This window comes from Balaenoptera musculus, chromosome 11, assembly GCF_009873245.2.
Source record: "Balaenoptera musculus isolate JJ_BM4_2016_0621 chromosome 11, mBalMus1.pri.v3, whole genome shotgun sequence".
NCBI lineage: Eukaryota > Metazoa > Chordata > Mammalia > Artiodactyla > Balaenopteridae > Balaenoptera > Balaenoptera musculus.
The window spans coordinates 39,368,509-39,390,220 of record NC_045795.1 but is presented as its reverse complement, the minus strand read 5'-3'; the positions used below and the strand labels follow the sequence as shown (position 1 = coordinate 39,390,220).

Here is a 21,712-nt window from a genome sequence, read left to right as displayed (position 1 = left end):
AAAGGGGATCAGAAGGGGGATTTTCTGTTTCCCGCAGCTCGTGATTATTCTTACTGTGTTTCCCAGGAAGACCGAATGATCTCCCCGCAGAAGCGTTCTGCCCATCCCACATTCCTGGGTTGTCGGGGCAGAGGGCTAGGTGGTTCAGGAAACAAAGAGAGATTAGTGAGGAGAAAACATTTGAAGTCTGAGGCCCAGGTTCCTTTCATAGCCATTGTTATAGAATAGTTAGAAATATGTGCCCAAATATTTTTCAGTGACCTGTGACATGTCTTCCTGGGCAGAAGAATGTGTTTCTCAAAGATGGGTAAACACACAGGGAATGTTCAAGTACTACCCTTGAAAGCTTCTTGCTGGGAGGAAGCTGACTTTGAAGCAGGCTGGATCTGTCTCCCCGGAACATTTTCAAGAGATGAATTTAGCACTTGAAGAGGAGGGGACCACTGCAGCTGGCATGTCCATTTGAACACTCTGTAGACTAAATGCCCTACCCAGCCCATCCGGGTTGCAGCTGCAAAAGTTATGTAAACCAAAGCTAATCCCATTCCCAATGTGGGAACAGGGCGGGGCCGATTCCTCCAGCACTCATCTCCAGATATGATGAGGTTTAGGACTCTGTTTAGTCAGGGACAGGAAGATCCTGTGCCAGAGAAGGTCTTCACTATTTAGTAAACCAGAATTTGGTAAGCCTGTGCTAGATGCCAGGCCACTTAAGGAAAATCAGTTTGTGTTCAAGAGCGCCTGGGGCCAGAAGATTACACACAGGAGAGTAGGTGTTTGTAGGAAAGTGTGCTCTACCTTTGTTTTTCAAAATGGAGTTTTACTAATTTACAGTCAAGTATAGGATAAGGCAGCTTAAGAGTAAGATAAATGCAATATTCTCTGAAATGGCAGGAGAGATCAATAGAGAAAAACATCAGTGGGGGTGGGGTGGGCAGAGGCAAGGGGTACGAGAGGGTGGAAAGGGCTTTAGGAAAGATCACAGAGAAGTGGCATTGGACATGGAATTAAAGAACCAAGTGTTTTGGTTAGAACCAGATTGAAACCATAGGATGAAGAAAGGGCATTGAGGTGGAGAGAAAAGCATGAGCAAGGGCGTGGAGCTGGGAAAGCTTAGGTCATTTGGTTTCTACAGAGTGTAGAGTTTGTACAAGGAGAGTAAGAAATAATGGTAGAAAGTGAAATTGAGACCAGACAGTGAGAGGACCTTGAACATGAGGCTGAGAAGTGAGTATTTGATTTGATATCAAGGCAGTATCTCAGAATCCTCCAAATGGACTGGAAGACAGCTTTACCAATCTAACCATAATCTTCTTTATGGCTCTACCCTGAGCATATCCTCCACCCCAAGAAGTCACTGGGCGATTCTGCACGGGATATCCAGGCCCTGTTGGCATGCAGCATTTCCAGGCAGTGTTATGGGCTCCACCATTTCCTCCTGGAAAAGAAACACACAATCACCGAGGCACAGCCCAGTTTAATTGAAGTTGGCTGTTTGGGCTAATATATCAGTGGTCTCCTGACATCTTAATGAGAGGAGGTTTATATGCTGATAATTCCTTTGCGGGTAGAGATTGCAGGTGGATCCAGTGAACCCAGGGACTGTTCGAGGTCTAGGTGTCCTGACCAAGGCTGTAGTGTGGCTAACCACCAGAAGCACTGTTACATTTTAAGTGTGAAAAAAGTAAAGGCAATTGAGGTCTTATTGGAAAGAATTCAGAAGAGCAAGCTTTGCTTGCGTAGTAAACATTAACACGGCCCTTTATGTGTAACCCTTCAACATTGTTTTTGAGTCATATTATACTTGGTTTTTGTGGCTATCTCTGTCTAAAGAGAAACTTCAGGAGTGTTTCCCCCACTGGTTGGCCCTAAACGCAGGGCTTGGGCAGACTTCCTAGAACCCGGCACTAGTTAACGGCTGCTCGCCACTACCCTGAACCATGCCTGAAGGCTGCTTTGCCTGTATCTTGTGCTTCACGATTTTTTTTCTTTGTCGTCGTTAGATCCCCAGGAGGTAGGGAAGGCTGCTGTGAAGCAGCTGTGGACCAGCTCAGCTGTTCACCGTGGGGCCTGGGAGGAAGAGGGAGGCTCTGGGCCCAGGCAGCTGCGATCCCAGCACAGATGGAGTTGTGTGCAGGCTAGCCAGGCTGCTTCTGGAAGGCAGTGCAGGGTAGCACGCGGGGCTCCTCTCCCAAGTCAGCAGATCCCGCTTGGAGCCCCAGCTCCATCGACTCCGCCTTCATGTGTGAGGCCCCAGGAAGCCTCGATGTTGTTATCTTTATCTGTGAAACAGAGGTGGTCAAATCTGTGTTTCAGAGGTGTTTTTACCAATTAGGTATGTGTTTCACTGCCCAGCACAGTGCCTAGTATGCATGAAGTATTGAGTGAATGGTAGATATTAATATTATTATTGTGCCTGCAGCTTTGGAGAAAGAGAACTGGGGCGTGGAGTGTCTTCAGACCTTTAAAAAGGCAGAGCTTTGGGATGGGTGGTCCAGTGGTGGAGTTCAAGCCCTTCAGCCTGTAACCTCCTGCACTACTCTGCCCCACCCAAGACGGAAGAGCCCGCCCCGCCTGGCAAAGTAGGGCAGGCGCCACCCCCCCACCCCCGCCATTGTTCTTTGAGAAATTAATGAGCCTTTCTGCCTGGCTCCCTGAGAGAGGAGAGGTTAGAGAGCAACCTGCAGCCTCTCTACTGTTTATTGTTCCGATGCACCTTCTGCATCCGGGGCAGCAGTGGCCACTTGACTGGCTGGGTGTTTGGGATAATGATGTATAGTTGGGGAATATGCGCAGTGGATGGTCACTTTGTCCATGTACAGCCTGCTCCTCATAGGTGTTAACACGGCCCTTGTCGATTGCCCTGAACTAAGGACTTCTGAAAGTTATCCTGGTTAAGGGAAACCTCTGAGACAGTATCCAATAGTGACACTTGTATTCTCCGTATTTTCTGTTAAATTTCTGGTAACAAAGAAGGAACAGTTTGCTTTTAAAAGTGCTCAGCCTAAGAGGAGCTCTAAATCCCAGCTTCAGTAGATACTTTCCATGTTCTGCAGTCAAGTCAGCGCCCTCTTTGTCTTAATGATCCCTTGGGCATCATAGAAGTTAAACTGAGACGCTTAAATAAAACTTTAAAATATAAAGATAAGGAGTGTAGGTGATAAATCACCTACATCTCTCTACATAGTTAACCTCTGTTAACGTTTGATGTATATCCAAATTTGGGGTCTCAGTACATTTGCTGATTTATAATTTGCTTTTCTTACCTAATGGCTGTATACCGTGGCAGTGTCAATAAGATCTGGATTCAGATCCTCATTCTAAAAAGCATAGTATTCTATCCCTGGTTATATCATAAGGTTAGTTAGTTTGTTGTTCTTTAAGCTATTCTCCGATTGTTAGACACCGTCAGGGCATCTTCCTTCTGCCCTTCAGTGCATTCCCTACCCTCTCTACCTGCCTGTGTGCCCCAGGAGGCTGACCCATGTGGACTGCATCACTAGGCCAAGGAAATCTTGGATTGGCTGGGTCCCTCTGCTGAAGACCATCAGTCTTGTGAGAGATCCTTTCCCAGTAGCTGCTCTCTCTGCGTTCTGGTAACCAGCCCCTCCCCTGGACCCTCCTGGTCTGGGGCTCCTGGCTGTGACTAGCTCCCATCCCTTGTTACTCTCTGTCCCCTACGCAAACCTGTATAAATAATCCCTTTATCAAGCTCCTTCAGTTCCCCAGTTCAAATGTGCCTTCTTTTTCCTGCAGGGACCCTGAATGATACGGACATTTCTAGCACGGTTTCTATCAACTCTAAGCAACCATAGATGGCTGTGTGCTGGAGCAGTCAACATGGCTCTTGCATGTAAATTGTAAATTAATCTTCATTTGCAGATGAACCAGAAGGCATGGATATTCAGGGTGCTGGGAGGCAGGAGAAATTCATCATTTAACTCGAAGGCTTTCCCACTTCCAACTCTAAGGAAGAAACCTGTTCTCCTTCCACGGTGTTGGCAGTGTCTGCAGCGTTTCAGCTGTGTGCTCCTGAATCAGTCTCCTGCGCTGCACAATGCACCCGCAGGTACAGACACGCACGCGCGTGCGCGCGCACACACACACACACACACACACACACACACACACACACACACACACACACACACACACACACACACACACACACACACACACACACACACACACACACACACACACGGCAGCAGCAATCCACATCCGAAATAAACACCTCGCAAGAAGAACAGAAATAACCTCCTGGTCAGATAGTGGTTTGAATATATAACAAGTCTAAGGGGTCAGATAGGTCTCTCACGTACCTGCCTTTGAATGGGGTTGAAGCTTGGGAAAGAGAAAACCACAGAAGGCTGCTTGTCTACTTAGCATAAACATTTGAGCCATTTATAACTTGGCTAAAGGCTTAAGTGATGTTTTGTAATTGGCTTTCATCAATATTAAACTAGTGAGAAATGGGTGAAGTGCAGGGGCATGCTTCATATGCATTTTGTGCAAACAGAGTAATCTCTGGCCAGGGATCTGGGGAATGTCCTGGTTTCGTCTGAAATGGTAGCTGCGGGGACCCTTGGCCCTTGAATCTCCCCATGAGGAGGGAAGGAACAGCAACCAGGAGGGCACCCTTCCAGGCCAGGTCCCACACGCCTCGCCCTTTCCAGCAAGCTGTCCAGTTGGAGGCATGATGTCATCAAGAGAAACACTGATTGGTTCAACTCCATAGAGGCTTTGGTTGCTTTTAACCCTTGAGAGTCAGGTGTGCAAGAAGAATGACTTAGATGTAAAACAGAGGGATTTGGGCTTGAGTTTCCGCTGACAGTGGCTAAACTTTCCACACCACTGTTCTTCAGTGTGCATTGTTCTTTAACATGTAAACAAGCACGTAGTCCTTTCTGCTGAGCACAGCCCTCCCACTCTAAACAAGAATGTGACCCTCCTACCTCTAGGGACAGATTGGAGCCTGGAGTGTCTATTTACATTGCTTCTGCGTATATACAGTAGTCACAACTTTTATCCTAGAACCTCTACATTTCCTTTGGTTTTAAGTGGTCTGGTAAGATTGAGGGTGTTTTTGTTTTCATATTTTAAAAATAATCTCACTTATTTTATAGGCAGTCCTGAATAAACAATTTTGGCCATTCTGTCTGATAAATCCAAGTGATTTTTTTAGCCTAGATTAAAAATATATATATATATATTTATATATATATATATGGGCATCTCCATGGCCTTGGTGCTAACAGAAGACGCACCAGAGTGCTGTGAATAAGCTGGAGTCAGTCCTGGCTCTGCAGTTGGCCAGTGATGAGAAGGTCGGTGTGTCCACCCCCGCCCGAGCCTCTCCTGACCATCTCTTGATGACATCATGCCTCCCCCTGGACAGCTTGCTGGAAAGGGCGAGGCAGCTGGGACCTGGCCTGGGAGAGGGTGCCCTCCCGGCTGCTGCCCCTCCACTCCTCATCCCGGGCCTCTTGGACCCTGACTTTTCTCTTTCCTTTCCTCATTTTCACGTTTTTCTCTGCTTCTCCAGATTGCCTCATTGCTGCTTTTCCTATCTTTTTACTCATCTTGCTTCTTTATTTTCATCTCTCTTTTTCCCTTTGCTCCCTCTCCCCTTTTCATCTGTGCTCTTTCCTATCTTTTTTTTTCTTTCCTGTCTTTTTACTTTCTTCCTCCTTTTCTCATTTATTTTTCCTCTTCATTCTTATTTTTACTGGTGGCATCAAGGAGGCTTTTCTAACAGCCATTCATTCTCAGCCTTCTCCACCAGGATTTTTCTATTATTTTCTTTCTTTAAAACATTCTTGCCAGGGTTCACCCATTTTTGTATTCTACAGAACACTTACTGCTTGTGGTGTAAGCTACCTCCCCTCTGCCCCACGCCACCACCCACACTGTCTGTCCTCGGACCTTTCACAAACAGTCTAGTTCCATTTAGCTGCGTCAGGACAGGCACCATCAAGTACTATGTACAATTTTGTGGTATGTGTGAAATTGCTAGCAAGATGAGAATTTCCCTTTTCTCCTCTTTTTCGTTTCATTACATTTTGCTTTGTTAACACCAGACCAAGAGCTTGAGTGACAGTGAATGTAGGTGAATATATGAGAAGAATTTGGTCTTTATTCCAGTGCATATAAATGCTGAGAATCACAGAAAGAAACACTTTCTGGGACATTCTTTATATACTTTGGTTCTGGTTTTGTATCTCTTGCTTCTTTTTTTCTAGTCATGGCATCAGTAAGATACGGACTGAGTAATTTTATATAATTTTGGGAATAGTAGTTTATCTTATGTTATTCTAAGCAATTGTTTGAGAAACAAGTAGAGGTATTTTTCACATGATTGGAAATAATGTAGAATAGAAGTATATTTTTATCATAATTATTCATTCGTTTGACTAACTTATTGAGTACCTGCTATGTTCCAGGCACTGTTCTCAGCACTGGGGTTGAGCAGTGAACAAAACAGACAAAATCCCCTGCCTCATGGAGCTGACTTTCTAGAAGGCTAGAGGGGAAAGAGCAATAAAAGGAGACAATATGTAAAATGCATAGTGTGCTAGTTGGTGATAAGAGTGCTAATAAGAAAAATAAAGCTGAGAAGAGGGATAGAGTGCGGTGGAGGCCAGGGCTGCAGTTCAGTGGGGCAGCCTGGGAAGACCCCTCTGAGAAGGAGGAGAGAGGGAGCTGGGCGGGTGTGGGCGGAGCACGAGCAGAGCTACTGGGCTGCTGCTTCTGTTTGTACACAATTATTTCTCCTGTAAGAGAAATTTAAAATTCCATTCTCTCTCCCTCTCTCTCTCTCTTTCTATATATATATATATATATATACACACACACACACACATATACGTGTATACATATACATATATATGTATAACTGAATCACTTTCTGTACACTTGAAACTAACACAACATTGTAACTCAACTATACTTCAATAAAAAAATTCCATTCTACATTTACATTATCTTACAAATATACCTTATTACCTGACTGTTACCTTTAACTTCCTTTCTCTTTCTCTTTAGCCACTATCGCCACCTGCTTCTTTTCTCATCCTGTTTTTTTTCCCCTTGATTTTTTTCTATTAAGCTGTGTTGGGGCCTTTTTAAACATACATACATATGTATGTACATACACATGTACACGCATACATGTATACACACACGTATATACATATATGTATTTTTTAAACTATTGAACTAGAATAAAATCTGAATTTCTAAGAATTTCTCAAACTTGATCATTGTCCTTGTCGTCATCCTGGGCCATGATCATCGGGTGGGTTCTGACAGAGCAGAGGGGTTGGGTTCTAGGTCAGTGTCTTAGGAAATACATTTCCATGGGTGCATCACATGCTCAAAGCAGAAATAAAATCTAAAAACCAGGATTATAAGGCAAAAGGAAGGGAATTCAAAATGATTTAGACCAGAAAATGGCCAGGAATCTGAAAACAGGAGCTCCCGTGAGAGGAGGACAGCTGACTAGGTGTTTAAGGAGTCAGGGCAGATGAGTGCAGGTGTTGGCACCATCGTTTGGAGCACAGAATGGTGCTTGCTGATGCCCTGGAAGGCATCTTGGGGCTGATGCCCTGATTAATCTTAAATGCTTCTTCTTAGGAGCCCCAAGCCCAGGGGTTCCCAACAGTTAATTACAGTCAGTTAAAGTGCGAGATACTGGTGGCCTCAGAGATTCTCTGACCCTGAGTGGACTTAGGGTGGTCGATGTAGGAGGAGCTTCTGAGGTGCCAGGTACAGAGATTGTATGTGTGTGTGTGTGTGTGTGTGTGTGTGTGTGTGTGTGTGTGTGTGTGTACATATGTGTAGGTTCTGTGTTATTTCAGATGGTGAACTACTTACATCTGATGTGTCCAGCTAGGGGTCAGTTGTGCCCAGGGACTGTAGTTGCCTAGTTAGTGAGTGTGTAGTGCATGCAGGCCTGGGTCTGGTTCAGGTTGAGATGCCAAGCATTTTGATACCTCTGGTCTGTCCTTGCTCCTTCCCTGTAAATCTGCCCAGGTGACCCACTGCTGACTGCTTTAGCCCTCATCATCTCTGGCTCACGTGGAGCCCCATGAAGTATCACTAAACACGCTGGCTTCATTACATTCTCATAGGACAACTATGTTTCTATGTTTTTTCCTCCTTGAAATGAATAGACCCCAGAGAAGTTTAGTTTGTTCAGAGATGTGCTGTGTGGTCAGAGAGGCAGCTAAGTAATTACCCGGCCAGATAATGAGGGACAGGCTTTTCATTATGTAAGACCCTAGGAAAGCAATTAATCTGGACCTCACTTAGGCTTCGTTTGGAATCCATGATCCTCAGCAACAACACAGAGCTCTTTTCTGGATGCCAGTGTTGTGCTCGCGCCCTCAGAGATGTGATCCTGTCTCAGCTCTGTGTTTTCATGGAACACTGCCCTCCCTGCCTAGGGTTCATTTACTTTCCTTTGTCCTGCTTTCTTCCCCATGGATGTTCCGTTTTGATGCCACCATGGGGGTAGCCAGTGGGTAAGAGGAATGCTTGTGACCTGAAGATTCTGGGCAGGGCCAAGGTGCTGAGCGCTCTTCCGCAGGCGTTCTGCTCTGTCTTGCTCACGAGCTCGAATGACTCCAGTCTCTGGCGCCACAGGGCCCACCTGTCCATAACTCAAAGCGGCCTGTTTATCTATCTGGACAGGTGGAAAACTGCGTAAGCTCACTAGGGGCCTACAAATGACAATTTGTCTGGCAATCTGTTCTTGCCTGTCCTGATTTAAACAACCAGGAAGCTGTTGTAAACTCAGTTGAAATGGTGTGTTTTGTATAAATGTTCCAGTTCCTTTCTACTTTGGAGCTAGTTATTTTCAACAGGACCTCCAAAAAACCAGGGGGCTGCCTTGTATCTGTTATGCATTTAGGCATGCCGTCCTGGGTTTTGCTGCTGGGGAAATAGCTTCCCTCACTGACACTCAGAAGGCAGATAAGCCTGGAGAAGCTTATCTTCAGGGGCTGGCCAAACCTCTGTGCTGGCTCATAGGACAGGAGAGAACGCTGTGGATCTCGGGGTGTAGTGGCAGAGGAGAGCACTTCAAGGGTGGGGATAGCCAAACCCCAAGGTCTTGAGCTGTCTCTGTGCCCTTGGTGGGAATATTTGTCTCAACCGCCATACCCAACTGCAGATAGAAGTCTAGGCAAAGCCAACTCTGGAAATGGAATTTTTATACCTGGGGATTTTTTTTTTTTTTTGAGTTATAATACCTGAATGTGGCTGACATTTAAAAGGTACTGAAGAATATATAATGTTTTAAGTCTCCCTCCCTCTCTGCTCCCTAGACACCCAGTTCCTATCACAAGTTTTTCAAGCATCTCTCCTACATACTCCTTGAAATACTCTGTGCATCTGTAAGCATTTCAGACACGTTGAATATTTTTCTTTCTTTTTAAAATAAATGGTGCCATGTTATACATATTACTCAGAATCTCACTTTCTTCATTTAATAGTATTTTTTTGAAAATCACTCTAATTCAGTATGAAGTGTTTCCTTTTCATTTTTATACTTCGTATCCGTAGTATGGATATACTGTCATTTATCATTTCCTGCAGATGGACATTTTGGATGTTACCAAGTTTTTACTAACGTCAGCTACAAATTGGCACTCGCCATTGGCACTTGCCATCTACCTCTACAAGGATTAAATCATGTGCTGCTGCAGCTGCTGACTTTCAACACCCCCTGAAAGAAGTTCAGGGTGGAGAGCAGAAATGAGGCACTCTGTGCTCTGGGAAAAACTGGCACAACAGGTCTTCAGATAGTTAGATATTTTCAGGAGCCAATTTTATGAGCCCAATTTTTTTTTTTTCTTTAAAGCACTATTTTTTTTTTTTTTTTTTTTTGATTTTTGGCTACGTTGGGTCTTCGTTGCTGTGCGCGGGCTTCCTCTAGTTGCAGCGAGCAGGGCTACACTTCGTTGCAGTGCGTGGGCTTCTTACTGCTGTGCGGAGCACGGGCTCTAGGCGTGTGGGCTTCAGTAGGGGGCTTAGTTGCTCCGCGGCATGTGGGATCTTCCCTGACCAGGGTTCAAACCCGTGTCTCCTGCGTTGGCAGGCAGATTCTTAACCACTGCGCTACCAGGGAAGCTCTATGAGCCCAATTCTTGTATCTCCGCATATCTAGAAAAGCACTAAAATCCTTCATGGTGATGACGAGCAGTAACCTTCACAAGACTAGAAGAAACCTTCTGCAAAAAAATATGTGCTTGATTACATGTACTCCTTCTTCACTAAAATCACATACATACTGACCTTCCCCCCTACCTCTTTGGAGCAGTTTCTCAGGGCTATCTGAAATGCTGACTCCCGGGCTGTAGTCCTCACTTTGCCCCCATTAAAACTTAACTCGTAACTCTCACGTGCATCTTTTTTAGTCGACACTAATGAAAAGTAATGCTGCAATGCGTGTCCTTATACAAAGTTATTTTAAGATAAATTTCCAGAAGGTAAACAGGTATCTTAAAGGGTTTATGCATGTTAAATTTACTCTCATAAACACAAAGAGCATCTGTTTCTCTATACCTCACCAACCTGGGGGTTGTTGGCTTTTTAATCTCTTTTTGGTTAACAGGTTGGTAATGTTATTTTAGTATAGTTTTGAAGTGGGTGTCCTTTATTAAGAGTGAGGTACCATCTTTTCATATGCTTAAAAAAAAACCTGTTTTCTTTTCTGGATTGTGCTTGTTCCTTTCTTTTCTTTGAATTGATCTCTTTTCATTTGTAGAAGCTCTTTATGTTTGAAGAAATTGACCTTTTATCTGTGATATGAGTTTGTCTTTTGGCTTTGTTTATGGTATTTGGAGTTTGGTTGGTTTTTTTTTTAACATGCAGAAATATGAAATTTTTATATAAATGAATCTATCAATCTTTTCTTTAATGACTTTTTTTTCACACACACACACACACTGTATTTTATTTTTACAAGAGATAAATAGACTGACGCCAAGCATTGTAAATGGATGACCACAACAAAAGCAACAATGATTGCAATTACCAAACACGAAACATACTCATACTATGTCATAATATTGACATTCAGTCCAGTAATCCTCCACTGTAACAGCTCCTTTACTTTGCAGTGAAAATTGATTTGTATATTTTTTGCCTTTGAGTCCTTGTGGGATTTTTTTTTTTTATTCAAACAGAAAGTCACAAAAATTATAATCATCCTCATCAGTTCACTCAGTCCCATGTAATTTTTTTTTTTTCATCTTGATCTTTTGTTAGCACTTTTATGAGTTCATCAGTTTTCCATTAGAGTTCTGAAAATGCTTATTCATTCAGTTCAGCAGTATAGTCAGTTACCAGAAAGCTGTACTTGTCAGAGTCTTTTCCATGAATTCCTTGAAGATGAAACCCTTTTATAGGAACATATTTGCAAAAGCATCAGAGTACACCCAGAACTGTCTGTAAATGACAAAAGACTTAAAAATGACCATGGTTAAAGATTTGATGAAAGTTCATAATAATGCAATGGACAACGAAATTTAGTTATTTCTGAGATATACATTTTAAAGTAATAACTAGAATTATGACTTATAACATTATACCAGAAAATATAAGATTTTTAGAAATTTCATGTAATGTCTGAAACATTTATATTAACATATTTCCATACAAATAACCCAAAGAAAGTTTAGTATTAGTTGTTTTTTTTCTTTGTTTGTTTATACTGCAGGTTCTTATTAGTCATCAGTTTTATACACATCAGTGTATACATGTCAATCCCAATCGCCCAATTCAGCACACCACCATGCCCACCCCACCGCGGTTTTCCCCTCTTGGTGTCCATACGTCTGTTCTCTACATCTGTGTCTCAACTTCTGCCCTGCAAACTGGCTCATCTGTACCATTTTTCTAGGTTCCACATACATGCGTTAATATACGATATTTGTTTTTCTCTTTCTGACTTACTTCACTCTCTATGACAGTCTCTAGATCCGTCCAAGTCTCAACAAATGACTCAATTTCATTCCTTTTTATGGCTGAGTAATATTCCATCATATATATATGTACCACAACTAATTTATCCATTTGTCTGTCGATGGGCATTTAGGTTGCTTCCATGACCTGGCTATTGTAAATAGTGCTGCAATGAACCAATGTTATTGGGGTGCATGTGTCTTTTTGAATTATGGTTTTCTCTGGGTATATGCCCAGTAGTGGGATTGCTGGATCATATGGTAATTCTATTTTTAGTTTTTTAAGGAACCTCCATATGTTCTCCATAGTGGCTGTATCAATTTACATTCCCACCAACAGTGCAAGAGGGTTCCCTTTTCTCCACACCCTCTCCAGCATTTGTTGTTTGTAGATTTTCTGATGATGCCCATTCTAACTGGTATGAGGTGATACCTCATTGTAGTTTTGATTTGCATTTCTCTAATAATTAGTGATGTTGAGCAGCTTTTCATGTGCTTCTTGGCCATCTGTATGTCTCCTTTGGAGAAATGTCTATTTCGGTCTTCTGCCCATTTTTGTATTGGGTTGTTTGTTTCTTTAATATTGAACTGCATGAGCTGTTTATATATTTTGGAGATTAATCCTTTGTCTGTTGATTCGTTTGCAAATATTTTCTCCCATTCTGAGGGTTGTCTTTTCATCTTGTTTATGGTTTCCTTTGCTGTGCAAAAGCTTTGAAGTTTCATTAGGTCCCATTTGTTTATTTTTGTTTTTATTTCCATTACTCTAGAAGGTGGATCAAAAAAAGATCTTGCTGTGATTGATGTCAAAGAGTGTTCTTCCTATGTTTTCCTCTAAGAGTTTTATAGTGTCCGGTCTTACATTTAGGTCTTGAATCCATTTTGAGTTTATTTTTGTGTATGGTGTTACGGAGTGTTCTAATTTCATTCTTTTACATGTAGCTGTCCAGTTTTCCCAGCACCACTTATTGAAGAGACTGTCTTTTCTCCATTGTATATCTTCGCCTCCTTTGTCATAGATTAGTTGACCATATGTGCATGGGTTTATCTCTGGGGTTTCTATCTTGTTCCATTGATCTATGTTTCTGTTTTTGTGCCAGTACCATATTGTCTTGATTACTGTAGCTTTGTAGTATAGTCTGAAGTCAGGGAGTCTGATTCCTCCAGCTCCGTTTTTTTCCCTCAAGACTGCTTTGGCTACTCGAGGTCTTTTGTGTCTCCATACAAATTTTAAGATGATTTGTTCTAGTTCCGTAAAAAATGCTATTGGTAATTTGATAAGGATTGCATTGAATCTGTAGATTGATTTGGGTAGTATAGTCATTTTCACAATATTGATTCTTCCAATCCAAGAACATGGTATATCTCTCCATCTGTTGGTATCATCTTTAATTTCTTTCATCAGTGTCTTGTAGTTTTCTGCATACAGGTCTTTTGTCTCCCTAGGTAGGTTTATTCCTAGGTATTTTATTCTTTTTGTTGCGATGGTAAATGAGAGTGTGTCCATAAGTTCTCCTTCAGATTTTTCATCATTAGTGTATAGGAATACAAGAGATTTCTGTGCATTAATTTTGTATCCTGCAACTTTACCAAATTCATTGATTAGCTCTAGTAGTTTTCTGGTGGCATCTTTAGGATTCTCTGTGTATAGTATCATGTCATCTGCAAACAGTGACAGTTTTACTTGCTCTTTTCCAATTTGTATTCCTTTTATTTCTTTTTCTTCTCTGATTGCCGTGGCTAGGACTTCCAAAACTCTGTTGAATAATAGTGGTGAGAGTGGACATCCTTGTCTTGTTCCTGATCTTAGAGGAAATGCTTTCAGTTTTTCACCGTTGAGAATGATGTTTGCTGTGGGTTTGTCGTATATGGCCTTTATTATGTTGAGGTAGGTTCCCTCTATGCCCACCTTCTGGAGAGTTTTTATCATAAATGGGTGTTGAATTTTGTCCAAAGCTTTTTCTGCATCTATTGAGATGATCATATGGTTTTTATTCTTCAATTTGTTAATATGGTGTATCACATTGATTGATTTGTGTGTATTGAAGAATCCTTGCATCCCAGGGATAAATCCCACTTGATCGTGGTGTATGATCCTTTTAATGTGTTCTTGGATTCTGTTTGCTAGTATTTTGTTGAGGATTTTTGCATCTGTATTCATCAGTGATATTGGTCTGTAATTTTCTTTTTTTGTAGTATCTTTGTCTGGTTTTGGTATCAGGGTGATGGTGGCCTCACAGAATGAGTTTGGGAGTGTTCCTTTGTCTGCAATTTTTTGGAAGAGTTTGAGAAGGATGGGTGTTAGCTCTTCTCTAAACGTTTGATAGAATTCACCTGTGAAGCCATCTGGTCCTGGACTTCTGTTTGTTGGAAGATTTTTAATCACAGTTTCAATTTCATTACTTGTGATTGGTCTGTTCATATTTTCTGTTTCTTCCTGGTTCAATCCTGGAAGGTTATACCTTTCTAAGAATTTGTCCATTTCTTCCAGGTTGTCCATTTTATTGGCATAGAGTTGCTTGTAGTAGTCTCTTAGGATGCTTTGTATTTCTGCGGTGTCTGTTGTAACTTCTCCTTTTTCATTTCTAATTTTATTGATTTGAGTCCTCTCCCTCTTTTTCTTAATCAGTCTGGCTAATGGTTTATCATTTTGTTTATCTTCTCAAACAACCAGCTTTTAGTTTTATTGATCTTTGCTATTGTTTTCTTTGTTTCTATTTCATTTATTTCCGCTCTGATCTTTATGATTTCTTTCCTTCTGCTAACTTTGGGTTTTGTTTGTTCTTCTTTCTCTAGTTCCTTTAGGTGTAAGGTTAGATTGTTTACTTGAGATTTTTCTTGTTTCTTTAGGTAGGCTTGTATAGCTATAAACTTCCCTCTTAGAACTGCTTTTGCTGCATCCCATAGGTTTTGGGTCATCGTGTTTTCATTGTCATTTGTCTCTAGGTAGTTTCTGGTTTCCTCTTTGATTTCTTCAGTGATCTCTTGGTTATTTAGTAACGTATTGTTTAGCCTCCATGTGTTTGTCTTTTTTATGTTTTTTTCCCTGTAATTCATTTCTAATCGCATAGCGTTGTGGTCAGAAAAGATGCTTGATATGATTTCAATTTTCTTAAATTTACTGAGGCTTGATTTGTGACCCAAGATGTGATCTATCCTGGAGAATGTTCTGTGCACACTTGAGAAGAAAGTGTAATCTGCTGTTTTTGGATGGAATGTCCTATAAATATCAATTAAATCTATCTGGTCTATTGTGTCATTTAAAGCTTCTGTTTCCTTATTTATTTTCATTTTGGATGATCTGTCCATTGGTGTAAGTGAGGTGTTAAAGTCCCCCACTATTATTGTGTTACTGTCGATTTCCTCTTTTATAGCTGTTAGCAGTTGCCTTATGTATTGAGGTGCTCCTATGTTGGGTGCATATATATTTATAATTGTTATAGCTTCTTCTTGGATTGATCCCTTGATCATTATGTAGTGTCCTTCCTTGTCTCTTGTAACATTCTTTATTTTAAAGTCTATTTTATCTGATATGAGTATAGCTACTCCAGCTTTCTTTTGATTTCCATTTGCATGGAATATCTTTTTCCATCCCCTCACTTTCAGTCTGTATGTGTCCCTAGGTCTGATGTGGGTCTCTTGTAGACAGCATATATATGGGTCTTGTTTTTGCATCCATTCAGCAAGCCTGTGTCTTTTGGTTGAAGCATTTAATCCATTCACGTTTAAGGTAATTATCGATATGTATGTTCCTATGACCATTTTCTGAATTGTTTTGGGTTTGTTTTTGTAGGTCCTTTTCTTCTCTTGTATTTCCCACTTAGAGAAGTTCCTTTAGCATTTGTTGTAGAGCTGGTTTGGTGGTGCTGAATTCTCTTAGCTTTTGCTTGTCTGTAAAGCTTTTGATTTCTCCATCGACTCTGAATGAGATCCTTGCTAGGTAGAGTAATCTGGGTTGTAGGTTCTTCCCTTTCATCACTTGAAGTATATCATGCCACTCCCTTCTGGCTTGTAGAGTTTCTGCTGAGAAATCAACTGTTAACCTTATGGGAGTTCCCTTGTATGTTTTTTTTTTTTTTTTTTAAACTTTTATTTATTATTTATTTATTATGTTTATTTTTGGCTGTGTTGGGTCTTCGTTTCTGTGTGAGGGCTTTCTCCAGTTGCGGCGAGTGGGGGCCACTCTTCATCGCGGTGCGCGGGCCTGTCACTATCGCGGCCTCTCTTGTTGCGGAGCAGAGGCTCCAGACGCTCAGGCTCAGTAGTTGTGGCTCACGGGCCCAGTTGCTCCGCGGCATGTGGGATCTTCCCAGACCAGGGCTCGAACCCGTGTCCCCTGCATTGGCAGGCAGATTCTCAACCACTGCGCCACCAGGGAAGCCCAGTTCCCTTGTATGTTATTTGTCATTTTTCCCTTGCTGCTTTCAATAATTTTTCTTTTTTTTTTTTTTTTTTTTTTTTTAAATTATTTATTTATTTATTTATGGCTGTGTTGGGTCTTCGTTTCTGTGCGAGGGCTTTCTCTAGTTGTGGCAAGCGGGGGCCACTCTTCATCGCGGTGCGCGGGCCTCTCACTATCGCGGCCTCTCTTGTGTGGAGCACAGGCTCCAGACGCGCAGGCTCAGTAGTTGTGGCTCACGGGCCTAGTTGCTCCGCGGCATGTGGGATCCTCCCAGACCAGGGCACGAACCCGTGTCCCCTGCATTGGCAGGCAGACTCTCAACCACTGCGCCACCAGGGAAGCCCAGTTCCCTTGTATGTTATTTGTCATTTTTCCCTTGCTGCTTTCAATAATTTTTCTTTGTCTTGAATTTTTACCAATTTGATTACTGTGTGTCTTGGTGTGTTTCTCCTTTGGTTTATCCTGTATGTGACTGTCTGCGCTTCCTGGACTTGGGTGGCTATTTCCTTTCCCACGTTAGGGAAGTGTTCGACTATAATCTCTTCAAATATTTTCTCTGGTCCTTTCACTCTCTCTTCTCCTTCTGGGACCCCTATAATGTGAATGTTGTTGCGTTTAATGTTGTCCCAGAGGTCTCTTAGGCTGTCTTCATTTCTTTTCATTCTTTTTTCTTTATTCTGTTCTGCAGCAGTGAATTCCACCATTCTGTCTTTCAGGTCACTTATCCGTTCTTTTGCCTCAGTTATTCTGCTATTGATTCCTTCTAGTGTATTTTTCATTTCAGTTATTGTATTGGTCATCTCTGTTTGTTCTTTAATTCTTTTAGGTCTTTGTTAAACATTTCTTGCATCTTCTTGATCTTTGCCTCCATTCTTTTTCCGAGGTCCTAGATCATCTTCACTATCATTATTCTGAATTCTTTTTCTGGAAGGTTGCCTATCTCCACTTCATTTAGTTGTTTTTCTGGGGTTTTATCTTGTTCCTTCATCTGGTATATAGCCCTCTGCGTTTTCATCTTGTCTATCTTTCTGTGAATATGGTTTTTGTTCCACAGGCTGCAGGATTGTCATCCTTCTTGCTTCTGCTGTCTGCCCTCTGGTGGATGAGGCTATCTAAGAGGCTTGATGGGAGGGACTGGCGGTGGGTAGAGCTGACTGTTGCTCTGGTGGGCAGAGCTCAGTAAAACTTTAATCCACTTGACTGTTGATGGGTGGGGCTGGGTTCCCTCCCTGTTGGTTGCTTGGCCTGAGGCAACCCAACACTGGAGCCTACCCGGACTCTTTGGTGGGGCTAATGGCGGACTCTGGGAGGGCTCATGCCAAGGAGTACTTCCCAGAACTTCTGCTACCAGTGTCCTTGTCCCCACCGTGAAACAGAGCCACCCCCCACCTCTGCAGGAGACCCTCCAACACTAGCAGGTAGGTCTGGTTCCCTCTCCCCTGGGGTCACTGCTCCTTCCCCTGGGTCCCGATGTGCATACTACTTTGTGTGTGCCCTCCAAAAGTGGAGTCTCTGTTTCCCCCAGTCCTGTTGAAGTCCTACAATCAATTCCCACTAGGCTTCAAAGTCTGATTCCCTAGGAATTCCTCCTCCTGTTGCTGGACCCCCAGGTTGGGAAACCTGACGTGGGGCTCAGAACCTTCACTCCAGTGGGTGGACTTCTGTGGTATAAGTGTTCGCCAGTCTGTGAGTCACCCACATACCAGTTATGGAATTTGATTTTACTGTGATTGCGCCCCTCCTACCGTCTCATTGTGGCTTCTCCTTTGTCTTTGGATGTGGGGTATCTTTTTTGGTTAGTTCCAGTGTCTTCTTGTCGATGATTGTCCAGCATCTAGTTGTGATTCTGGTGTTCTCGCAAGAGGGAATGAGAGCATGTCCTTCTACTCCGCCATCTTGGTTCCTCCTCCTTTAATGACTTTTTTTAAACCAGGATTTTGTGTCCTAGTTAAAAAGATCTTCCTTATTATAAGAATACCAGGGAAAAAAAGTGGCATTTTCTTATTTTCTTCTAGTACTTTTATCATTTCATTTTTTAGGTTTAAATCTTTGTTTCTTCTGGAGTTTATTTTTATATAGGGAGTAATGCAATCCGTTGACTTTTTCCCAGCTTTATTGAGGTAAAATAGAATTGTAAGGTATTTAAAGAATACAACGTGATGATTTAATATACATATACGTTGTGAAAGTATTCCCCACATTGCGTTAATTAGTACGTCTGTCATCTCACGTATTTACTTTTTTCTTTTGGTGTGAATATTGACATTCTACTCTATTAGCAAATTTTGATTATATGATAAACACAGTATTATCAGCTATAGTCAGTCACTATGTTATACATTAGATCCTCAGACCTTATTTATCTTATCACTGAAAGTTTGTACTGTTTTACCAGCCTTCCCCTATTTCCCCTGGTTCTATGAGTTTGACTTTTTTTTAAGTTTCTACACATAAGTGATATCATGGGGTATTTCTCTTTCTCTGTCTTGGCTTATTTCACTTAGCAAAATATACTCCAGGTTCATCCATGTGGTTTCAAATGACAGGATTTCCTTCTTTTTTAAGGCTGATTAATATTCCATTGTGTGTGTAATATTATAATTTATAACATAATTTTTTTTATAAAGTAATAAAAGTAATACTCCACATTTTCTTTATTCATTCATCTGTCACCAGACTCTTGGGTTGTTTCCATACCTTGGCTATCGTAAACAATGCTGCTATGAACATGGGAGCACAGATACATCTCTTTGAGATAGTGATTTCATTTCCTTTGAATATAAACGCAGAAGTAGAATTGCTGGATCATATGGTAGTTCTGTTTTTAGTTTCTTGAGGAACCTCCATATGGTTTTCCACAGTGACGGTACTGGTTTACGTTCCCACCAACAGTGTACAAGGGTTCCCTTTCTCTGCATCCTCACCAACACTTTTGTCTTTTTGATAACAGCCATTCTAACAGGTGTGAGGTGATATCTCACTGTGGTTTTGATTTGCATTTCTCTGTTGCTTAATGATGTTGAGGACCTTTTCATGTACCTGTTGGCCATTTGTATGTCTTCTTTAGGAAAATGTCTGTTTAGGTCCTTTGCCCATTTTTAAATTGAGTTACTTGGTTTTTTTTGCTTTTGAGTTGAATTCCTTGTATATCTTGGATATTAACCCCTTATTGGGTATGTGGTTTGCAAATATTCTCTCCCATTCCATTAGTTACCTTTTCATTTTGTTACTGGTTTCCTTTGCTGTGCAGAAGCTTTTTAGTTTGTTTATTTTTGCTTTTGTTGCCTTTGCTTTTGGTGTCAAATCCAAAAAATCGTTGTCAAGACCAAACATCCTGTTGATTTTTATAGCAGCTATATGATCTTGCCCACTATTTGATTTAGTTTTCCAAGTGAGGAGACTAAAGTCTGCAAGCTGAAATGACTTGTTTAAGATGTTGGAGTTGTTAAATGAGGGAAGCCAGTTGGAGCTTCTAAGTCTTAATGAGATTGTAGTTAGCACATAGGTGAGCTGAATTTTTGTTTTGGCATTAATTAGCAGTTACTTTTCAATTCCTCTTGTTTAACCCCAATTTATTGCAGTACTATTTTACTTTTCTCCCCAACTCCAGAAAGAAGTTTTGTCTAGGTATACGAAGGAAAGTAACTTGGAAGAGGGGATTCCTAGGAAAAAGCATGAGTTTTCCTTTTCACTTTTTTTTTTTTTTTAATTATTAGCACCTTTAATTATTATTTATTTATTTGGCTGTGTTGGGTCTTCGTTTCTGTGCGAGGGCTTCCTCTAGTTGCGGCAAGCGGGGGCCACTCTTCATTGCGGTGCGCGGGCCTCTCACTATCGTGGCCTCTCTTGTTGCGGAGCACAGGCTCCAGATGCGCAGGCTCAGTAGTTGTGGCCCATGGGCCCAGTTGCTCCGCGGCATGTGGGATCTTCCCAGACCAGGGCTCGAACCCATGTCCCCTGCATTAGCAGGCAGATTCTCAACCACTGCGCCACCAGGGAAGCCCCCTTTTTCACTTTTAAGGTTCAAAGCATTTCCTCCCTCTACTGATGTCCCGGAGGGAAGACTGTAAGATGTTTTCTTTTGTGACTCGCAGAGTGATAGGGCGATTTCTAGCAAATTCTCAAATCAAGAAATCAGAAGGAGTCTGAGTTACCAGGTAGTCCAACTGCCTTATGAACAAAGTCACTTCTGTGTTCCCTGAAGTGATCGTCAGGCTTTTGCTCGGAAGCCCCAAGTGACCCCCTCTGCCATCCGCCATCACTTGTGTGTGAAATTGTGGACACTCCTTTCTTGTTTCCAGCTAAAATCTGTGACTTCCACCCCATCAGTTCTGGTTCTACCTTCTGGACCATGCACACTGTCCTGCTTAACAGTTCTTCAGATATTTAAGGCTGCAGTTATGTTCTCCCACCCTCAAACCTTCTCATTTCTTTGCCAGCTAACCCAGCTCCTTCCCCCTCTGCTCAGATGGCTTGTTCTCACACCGCTTCTGTTCTCTGGCTGCATCGAGGTCCTCAGGTCCTCTTGGAGTCGTATGACATCATCACAGATTGCAATATATATTCTGATGAGGTTTTCTTGTCACATGCCACCCAGTAATGCTTCACCAAGGAGTTTGACATGCCTCCTACTCTCCTGAAAAATTACGGAGACCAATTTGTCAGTGAACCCATATCAAGGGACAGTGTGTGTGACCCTTTCAGAGCCCCCACTTCCCCCTGAGGGGGTCGTACAGAAAGCTGCTCTGTGAAGTGACTGGGGGCTGCTTGTTGCCTTGTGAAGCTTCTTCCTGTGCTTCCTGCCTGGGAGACAGAGCTCAGCCTCTCCCCCGTTGTGCTTTTTGGCAAAATCAGCATAGGTCTCTGTACCCCATCATGGAAGAGTGACTATACCTGCTCACCACCTGACAGCGTGATCGTCTTGCCTGGTCCCTGAGGGCTTCTCAGGTAGTGTTTAGCAGCTGTAGAACCCACCATGGTCTTAATTTGTAGGTAAAGATGCTTTTTTTTAAAATACCAATTTTCCTTTTGAAATCAATAGAAAGATGAGAAGTGGGAAAGTCTGTGTGGTATAAGTGATCCCCACACCTGGCCCTGTAAAGGATGTCTCAAGCCCTCTTATGTGCTTCACTCTGAACACTCCCTCTTCTCGCCATCCTGTGTCAGTCACCAAGGTTTCCTCCCAGAATCTCTCCCCTTCCTCTCCATTCCCACCTGCCTTCCTGGTGTCACCTCGATAGCCACCTCCTCAGTATTCTGCTTGCCTCTGGGCTTCTCCTCTAGGCCATCATACGTGTGGCTGCCTTGTCATGTTCCTAAATATTTTGTATTATCTCCCCTG

At 42.2% G+C, this 21,712-nt stretch overlaps 1 protein-coding gene across 9 annotated transcripts in view; it reads left to right on the top strand.

Moving 5' to 3' along the window:
• Positions 1 to 21,712, top strand: part of ANKS1A (ankyrin repeat and sterile alpha motif domain containing 1A) — a 193,571-nt gene that overhangs the window by 117,580 nt on the left and 54,279 nt on the right. The gene's annotated exons all lie outside the window — the stretch shown is intronic.